General features: G+C 31.3%; 1 long non-coding RNA gene across 1 annotated transcript; it reads left to right on the top strand.

Moving 5' to 3' along the window:
- The first annotated feature begins 4421 nt into the window (after positions 1 to 4421).
- On the top strand, positions 4422 to 8412 carry LOC139856970 (uncharacterized). The gene is made up of 3 exons (XR_011762276.1): positions 4422 to 4577; positions 5221 to 5306; positions 5662 to 8412. It is a non-coding gene; the product is annotated as an uncharacterized lncRNA (long non-coding RNA).
- Positions 8413 to 10156: the final 1744 nt, after the last annotated feature.

Here is a 10156-nt window from a genome sequence, read left to right as displayed (position 1 = left end):
GAGCCAACTCGATTTGAGCAACTCGTGGCAACCGATGCCGTTTCGATATTTCAATGATTTTGTTTTAGCTTTTCAGAAAAAGTATATATATGACCAAGTGACCTACTTTGACTATTTTTATAAAAATTCACGGACCTTGGCTTGAAAAACGGGCAAAACCAAACACCTCTCCTTACGACAAAGTTATAACATGATTTATTTCAGCACATAATTCGCATTCAAATGACCTCGACGATCGAAAATATTATGACATTTTAAGTTTAAGATTTTCAGCATTTCAGAAAAATGTACAAGTGCGCTCAGGTGACCGACTTTGACAATTTTTAAAACGACGCTCGGGACTCGGTTTCATAAAATAGCAGTGCCAAAAGCTTCCCCTTGCTATCAAGATACTACCTCATTTAATTCACAATTTTTACAGCGTTTAAATGACCATGATGATCGACACAATTTCGACAAAAATCATTTTCTGCAACAATATTCTAATAAGATTTATTTTTATAAACTTTGAAAAATCGTAACTAATTCATAAAAATTGCAAACGACATGAATCAAGAGTCCAAACTTATTAATTTTTCGACATGCACGCAACCATCAACCCAGGTTACTGAGTTCGGGTCGCACACATCCCGAGAAAACGCAACTGATCCAAATATTAAAATTTTAATTTTTATAAAACTTGTTTCATTCATAGATTTTGATCCGTTAATCCGTTTAACGCGTATCCTACACGAAAATTGCACTACTCTTCGAGAGGAAGACAATGAGCAACTTAGTTTCATCTTAAAATAATGGCATGATGCCCGAAATTAACAGATTACATGGCTGATTTTATATAGTACAACCCGAAAAACACGATTTTAACAATTTTAATTATCCCAACTTTCACCACAACATATAATTCAAGCACTATACTAACCATACAATTAAAAGAACATGATAATAATAAATTATAGAAAAGTTAGGGTTTATAAAAATTACCCAACAAGAAAAGTAAAAGAAGAGGAACGTAGATCGCGTCGAGGTGAATTCAATTATGTAATTAATTGGATGATATCAAGCTTGATGATGATGATGATTAATTTGACGAGGATGATGTCGATCAAAAGAGAGGATGAACAGAGAATGAGCCGTGATGTTTTTTTTTTGTTCTTATAGGAAAAAAAGATGGATAGATTTAACTGTTAATTTTTTTTTAAATGAGGTTTTATCCTAATTAAGTAACTAATAACCCATAAAATAAAATAAAATAAAAATAAAGAATTTGGGCCAAGGAGGAAAAGGGGTCGGCAAAATAGTGGGATGGGAGTTTATATTAATTTTAATTTTTTTTTTTGTAGAATACAATATTCTTAATTAGTTATAATATAGTAAATAATTAAAAATAATAATAAACATCTTGAGCATATAGGGATCCAGCCGAGATTGGGGAGGGAGAATTTTATTTTATTCCTATTATTCTATTTTTTTTAAACAAAGCAAATTTTATCTCTAAATGTAATCATCTAGTATATTTAAATAAAAATAAAAGTATATATACATTTTTGGGCCTAAAGAGTTGGGTTGGCCAAATTTTCATGAGGGGAAGTATTTTTATATATATATAAAAAAAAAAACTAAATCTTATCCATATTTGTATTTATCTAATTATTTAAATTTAGGAAAAGACTAGAAATACAATTTAAAAGCTAAATAAGAATTTTTGGTCCACAAGGGAAGGGGTCGGCCGAATATGGCTATATGGGACGCACTTTTCAAGTTTTTTTTATATTTTATTATTATTTTTATTTTTTGCCCGGACGGTTAAACTATAATGGTACGATAATATAACGTTACGCGATTTAAATACACGAGAATGATAGGAATCCACAAAATAAAATATAGGAATATTTTATTAACTCATATGACATTGGAATATCGTCTTAAAAATAATTTCGAATTTAGAAATCTCCAAAGTCTGATCGTTGGTTTGGAAACCGAGACGATTTATCGAATATAAACGTTATACGTAGAAACGTACTAACATGTAGTCACTCATTAATTTTAATACTTGTAATATTAACTAAAGTATATTATAAAAATAATATAAACTTTAATTAACAAATGTGTCGACTAAAAAATTAATATTTGATCAGCGTTGTATTAGAGTAAAGTAATTACTTATTAATTTCAATATTAATAAGCATGCAGAAACCCTATGGGTAAAATAGTCATTTCAAGTATGAAAATTTGAGGGTTGTTATAAAAATTTAGACGGATTTAGAGTTTAGGGTTTAAGGTTTAGTCTCAAAACCCTAAACCCTAAACTCTAAACCGTTTGTGTTAAAAATTACATCTAAACCTTAATTTCTAAACCCTAAACCCTAATTCTAAACCCTAGTAGCTAAACCCTAATTTTTAACCTCCTAATTTCTAAACCCTAATTTTTAAACCCTTAAAAAAAAAAAAAAAAAAAAAACTAAGAAGCATAATATTACACATGATGCATGTTTTCATTTTTCTCTTCGAGCGTTCTCCCGCCAAAATAATAACATTCAATACAAAGTGTCTTTTTAAATGTTCATATTTTCTTGCGATCTTGATGTTTGAAAAAAAATTTGAAAAAAAATTGAAAAAAGTTTAATTCCCCCCACTTCTCCCCAAAAAAGTGCTTCCCTCTTTATTATATATATATATATATATATATATATATATATATATATATATATATATATATATATATAATCAAATAAACATACAAATTACACATTTAATTTGTCAAATGTATGTTTATTACAGTAGTAAATTTAGCCAAAAGTGTTCTATCTTATATTAAACGTTCATATATATATATATATATATATATATATATATATATATATATATATATATATATATATATATATATATATATATATATATATATATATATATATATATATATATATATATATGTGTGTGTGTGTGTGTGTGTGTGTGTGTGTGTGTGTGTGTGTATGTGTGTGTGTGTGTATGATTTATAAAGATGCGAGAACTGCAAAAACTTTTGATTTATAAAGATTTTCACATGTAACTAGATTGAATCATCCATAGATATTGATGGAGAATAAGAATGAACATAAAATAGTTTGAAAAAACTTATATTTTACCTATATAATTAAATATATATTTTCTCGTTCACATGTGCATATTTATTTCTAAACATATGAATAATTTCATATAATTAACAATTTAACATGTAATTTGTGATAATGAACATATGTTTTTTAATGATATGAGCATTAATTAACATTTGCATGTAATTTGTTGCATTTAAATACATAAAAACTATGAAATTAAACCGTTCTCGCAGTTCCCACCATTTTTGTGATTCTCATTTGAACCTTATATATATATATATATATATATATATATATATATATATATATATATATATATATATATATATATTTGTCAAATGTATGTTTATTAGTAAATTTAGCCAAAAGTGTTCTATCTTATATTACACGTTCGTATGGATGAATTTTAATTATGTTATGTTATATTACGTTTTCGTTTTCATTACATATTTGAATATATTATAATATTTTTTGGATATCCAATGTATATTTATTAACTTGCTTAATCTACTGGATATGAATATGGATGAATGAACCGAAATTAAATGGATATGAATGACCAAAAATTAAATGGAATTGAATATGGAGACGTCAGTGACGGAGTGGTCCACTCTCAATTAAAGCATGTAGTCTCAATATGAATAAAGAGTTACATTCGATTTGTTTAACTAATTGTTCTTGGTCACTAAAGTATCCACAAACAGCTAAATTTTAAACAAAATATGCAGGTCATGTTTAACAAAATAATATATATACTGTATATATTACGATACACAAAGAATACAAATGTTTAAGAATTGATGAAATAATAATAAATTCAATGAATAAATCGTATTCTAGACGTCCAAATTTCAATTTGGTAGGACCATAATTTAAACTTAACATAATTAATCCTAAAAATCACAGAAATTGCTAGTGAGGACAAAACTCTTTGGGGGGACCATGACACCTCCTTCCCCTATTATCCGACGTCATCACTCGATTCATATCCGATCCATTGTCATCTGTAGTTATACTACTCGAAGAAACCAAAAACACGTCCGGCATAAAAAAAAGGGACTCCAAATTATTACCATCCACCATGCAATCAATTGGGTTGCTTGTTGAACCCACTCCCACGTCCACAGAACTAAACCCAAGCTCGTCCTCTGCTACATTCAGTTAAGCAGCATTTGGGCTAACAAGCCCAAAATAAATAATGGGTTTCTTTTTATTTAAAAACCCAACAGGTTTAGAAATCCCCAAATCAATGCATGTGTTTTATGTGGATAGGATTGTAAAAGGCAATAATAAATAGGCAGTTTGCCCTAAATTGAAAAACACAAGCATATTCCACAAGGACCTCACGTGTATAGCAATCAATTCAGTTTCCTTTCTTCTAATCAAACATGTCTAAGAGGCATACGGTACATAATTTCTGATTATATGCCTAATAATCGTTATTCGTCTCGTTTGTTCCACACCTGCATGATACATGAGGTAAAATCGGTTTTTGCAAGTTCTAAGGTGTAGGGGTGTTTGCTTTTGTTGAATAATTGTTCTTCATCTTGTTAATCCAATACATTCTTTTATGTTTACTTGCGAATTGTTCAGGATTATGGAAATTAGGGTTTATGCATTTTGGGTTAAAATTGTGTAAATTGTTATGATGGACGAAATTCACATGCTAATGGTGCTAGATAGGCTTCTAATTGATGGTTTAATCGGTTCATTAGTAGTTATGCTCCGTAGTCATGAGTTCCAAGTCTAGATATAGTAAGTATTTACTACGTATATGTTTGTGTTTTGGAAAACTACTACAGTATTTGTAAGCATTTCATGGACTAAAGTTGGATCGGAAGGTTTACCTTTTATTTAGGAAAGATGAAATGGGCATTAGGTTAGTGCTGTTTTCATGCTAATTGCTGGCTGTAATTATGTATAGCAATATTCAGTGGTGAAAATAAATACTACAACAGAAGTTGTTCCTTTTATGGTTCCAGTTTCATCATTTGTATTGCGTATGAAAACTGTTAAATCATTGGCTAGATGTATAGAACTAATCTTGGTTTATTGGCAACACTGACATATTTATCCATCCAATGGGGTGGGTATACTTGGTTTTTGTTGACGGGTTTTGCAGAAATTTGAGAAGCACACATCTAAGACTCTGCGTCTAAGGAGTTAATCGCCATGTGCGAGCCAGCAAAAGAAAGTAAGAGGCATAAGGTAAAAATGATCAGATACATGATTTTTTTGTGATTTTCCTTTAACCGATCATATGCTTAGTTAATTAATCCGTAATTTCAGTGTTTACAACTTGCATACTAGTACATGAGTTTAATTTGGTTTTTGCAAGCTCTAATGTGCAGGGGTGTTTGTTTTTGTAACTGCTCGATTCTTAGTCGGGGAAAAGTCAGCCGAAAGCTGACTTTTACAACCTTAACAACACACAAGCTACACCATCATATCCTTATTTAATCTCTAATATTTCAAACGGACCTATGTTACATCATCACAACAAACTCAAAACAACAATATATGCTTTTTCAACATCACATCTAACTAATTGTTTTTAATGTAGTACTTGTGCAATAAAAAAGGTAGATAAGGAAGACGCGGTAAAAGGCTTTGGCTCGTGTAATACGACATGAGCAACAAATCCGGATAGCAGAACCCCGCATATGTCTGTCATAGTAGCACAGTCTATGTGGTCTCGGGAGTTTTTTAGAGGCTCTTGAGTAACCTGCACGTGGCCTTCAACACGCTTCACACTTTGCAGCTAAGTCGAGTAATATGTATCTAACTTATGTCTGAACAGGTTACGTATGAATTTAATTAAGTGTTTCACACTTGATTTATCATAACCATTGTCCGTCCCTTACCACATCCAAAGCATCAATAACATTCGGTTCAAATAAACAATCCCAGCCACGAACACCAAACTCAAAACATCAATATATTCTTTTTCTATATCTATAGCTCTTGGGATCCTGAATGAGTACATCATCAATCGCAATAATGAACTTGATTCTCTTTTTGGGTCTCCATCGCCAAGGGTGTTCATCACCCATTTAAATATCTTTTTCTTTATCTTTTTCTTTACATCATTCACCCCAACGTGATTTCTGCAATATCTAAAAATTTTAGTTAAACAATATTTATACACGTTTAATAGTATTTGTATATGTATTTAAAAGCTACAATACATACCTCTGTTTCGGGCACATCAGTTTCATAAACACGTCTTGAACTTCTGGTAATTATCTTTTCAAATATTTTAGATTTTCTTTTTCAACTTTTAGATCACGGTGGCTATTACTTTCTTCAACGTACGCCCTTAGTATAACAATGAACTCTTTTTCTCCCACTCGCGAAGTAATCGCAATTAGAATAAACAATAACATCGTCATTCATTCTATTAATTCTTACCAAGTTAAGATTTTTAGAAGCACCTACAGATTGTGTTGTAAATCAAATGGTGACGATAGGTTATAAAACAAAATAAGCAAAAATTTAAAAACTAAAAATTGTAAAACATATTTTACCCCTCAATTTACGTGTCAATTCAATGCAGTGGTTCATGTTTCCGATCCTTGTAGAGTTATTGACAATTAACACGATGATTGATGTTCGTATGAACCTGGTTGTTATGGTTTATATGATTAACACCTAATAACAAGTCCTTTATTATTTTCTGGCATCTTAACGAGAATCTTGTCTCTTGCGTTACATCAGCAGACATGTTGATGATTTCGTTCTTTACGTGTTCATAAAGTGTCGTTTTGCAGAGCTGAAAGGCTATGTTGCACTCATTATCTTTCAAGAAATTAGCACCCCGTATTTGAGTTATACTGCTGCAATCATCCCCATCAAGAGATTCTGGTAGATTTCCAAAAATTTCTCTTTACTCATTCTTTTTACTGCTACATCTCTTTCTCTATAGATACCTTCAAACATATCTTTTCAACTTCCTCGTTTTTTAATCGGTAAAAAAACAAAAAGATTGGGACCTAGCAATGAAGTGTTTAAAGGTATCTATAGAGAAAGAGATGTGGCACTCAGAAGAATGAGTAAAGAGAAATTTTCAAAAATTTACCCGTATCTTTGATATGGGATGATTGCAGCTGTATAATTCAAATGCGGGGTGTTAATTTTTTGAAAGTTGATAGGTGCAACATAGCCTTTCAACGTTGCGAAATGAGACTTCATTAACATGTAAAGAACGAATTCATCGACATGCCTGCTGATGTAACTCAAGAGACAAGATTCTCTTTAAAATGCCAGAAAAATAATTAAGGACGTGTTAATAGGTGACAATCATATTCACCATAACAACATGGTTCACAATAACATCAATCCTTTCAACGTGTTAATTGTCAATAACTCTGCAAGGATCGTAGGCATGAGCTATTGCATTAAATTGACCCGTAAATTGAGATGCAGAATCTGTTTTATGGTTTTTAGCTTTTAAATTTTGCTTATTTTTGTTTTATAACATATTACCACTATTTGATTAACACCACAATCAAGTCGTAGGTGCTCCTAAAAGCTTGCCTTTGTAAGAATTTATAGAATGAATGATGATTTATTGTTTTAGATTGCGATTACTTCATGGTTGGGGGAATAGGGCTTCATTGTTATACTAAAGGGCATCATGTGTTCGTCGACGAAAGTAACAGCCACCGTCATCTAAAAGTCGACAAAGAATATATAAAATCTTTGAAATTGTACTCAGTCAGGATCCCAAGAGCTATAGATATAGAAAAAGAATGTATTGATGTTTTGAGTTTGGTGCTCGTGGCTAGGATTGTCTATTCGAACAAAATGTTATTGATGCTTTAGAGCTGGTCAAAGGACAGACAGTGGCGTATGATACATCTACATCTATCTACATTCTACATTCATATATTATAACAAAAGCAATATTAGCAAAGCATTCTATAAAAGATTCTCCATGTTTGAATTCTGACCAATAGATAAAAAAGATTCAATATTTTTCCACCATTAGATTAAGTTTATTAAATTATTAGCAAATATATCACTCATCATATGTTTCCTTATTAAAGCTAATTAAGTTTCCTTATTGGATAAAATACGTTTCCTTATTAGCAAATATGAGATTACTTACGACTTCTAAATATTTTCATTTATAGAAACAAATCTCATTTTTAAACTAAATAATTTTAAAAGCATCTAATCTAATTATGGGATCGGTCAAGATGTCTATATTAGGTATTTTGCAAAATGTCTTTATTTTATTTACATACTCCATACAAAATATAGACAGATATAAAATTATTTTCATTATTATTATTTTATTATATATATATATATATATATATATATATATATATATATATATATATATATATATATCATATATGGGTGGACAAAACTGGGAAATTGAAGATTACTTTGTTTGAGACGTCGTTGACCCAATGAAATACATTGACGAATTGTGGGATCTAATTGATAAAAGTTCGTGTGGATTGCCAAGGTCACCGAATATAATGTGGTGTGCAACATATACACTTACTACACAGTGGAAGACGTAAGTGATGACCCGGACACATTGAACTCTACTAAGGCGGTCATGAAATACGACTATGCTGCTTTCAAACTTGGATTGGAACCCATTGTGGAAGCTACACCTAGGGGTGTGCATGGTACGGAAGAACCGAAGACCGTACCGGACCGAACCGATTTCAAACCGAACCGAGATTTTTCGGTCCGGTCCTTGGTCCATAATTTTACGGATTTTCGGTCTTCGGTCAGGACCGAACCGGACCAAAACCCAAAAAAACACTAAAAATACCCGAACCGTACCGAACCGAACCGAACCGAACCGATAATATTTGGTTCGGTCCTCGGTCCATGTTTTTGCTTCAAATTGGGTTTCGGTACGGAACCGAACCGAACAAGTTTGGTCCGGAACCGTACCACGCACACCCCTAGCTACACCAGTTGATAAGGTGTTGTTTCTAGATCCCACAAATAAAACTTAGAATAGATAAATTAAGCATTACAATTTTCATATGTTTCACCAATAGTCAAACACTTGTGTACATGTTCTTTTAAACAAATATTGTATTCAGGGCAAGGGGAAAGAAAAGGAACAACTTAGTGATGATGAGAACCCGTTGACTGGCTCTGGAAGCGTAAAAGCGATTGCTCATCTGACATTGAAGTTGTCGACACCCCCACAACATCAACGGCATATGGGATAACATCTTTGAAGATCCCTCGAATGGATGAACTGTGATCTGCTTCATCTGGACATATGTCCATGTTGCTAAAGACTTTTTAGTTTTATCGTTTAAGTTTCATTTGTTTCATAGATTTGTTGATTGGTTTTCTTTGGGTTTATTTATGTTTCACTTTACAGTATGTGTTTTGAGTGTTTCATTTGAATAATTTCAGCAGCATTAATATATTTATGTTTTTGTTAAAGACCTCGCCATCTTCAATGACTATTGCTATAATATAATTTAGAATTATAATTATGTACACTTAAACCATCACTTTCAATTATGACATTAAAATTTCATTGGGTTTAATAATACATGGTGTTGGACTAATGCTGTGATTTTAGTTAAATTTATCTTCTTTTGTAGGCCGATGTATTTCAACTCTTGAAAAATTACAACCTATACTCACTATAAGCCAAAGAGCTTTGGCATACACAACTACCAAAAAATATTAATTTCATTTAATCATCAATGGCAAGCAATACCTATATAACAGTTTTAGTATTTCTTTTTCAGTTTCAAGAACTTGAATAAAAGTGTATGGGAAACAAATGTTATTTCTTGATTATATTACTATTATAAGGTTTATTATCTGCTTATCATTTAACTTTTCAATTACTATATGAATCGATCATTCATAATCGCCCATAGATTGAATTTTCATTCAATTGTTTATTTTTAACTTAACCCGCGAAGTCGCGGGTCTTTAACTAAACTAGTAAAGTGTGACACACTTGATTAAATTCATACACCATAAGTTAGATACATATTACTCGGCTAAGGTGAAAAGGGTGAAGCGTACTGGAGGCCACGTGCAGGCTACTCAAG

The sequence above is a fragment of the Rutidosis leptorrhynchoides genome, chromosome 7 (assembly GCF_046630445.1).
Source record: "Rutidosis leptorrhynchoides isolate AG116_Rl617_1_P2 chromosome 7, CSIRO_AGI_Rlap_v1, whole genome shotgun sequence".
NCBI classification, from domain to species: domain Eukaryota; kingdom Viridiplantae; phylum Streptophyta; class Magnoliopsida; order Asterales; family Asteraceae; genus Rutidosis; species Rutidosis leptorrhynchoides.
The sequence above is the reverse complement of the archived record's forward strand: the minus strand, read 5'-3'. Positions and strand labels throughout refer to the sequence as shown.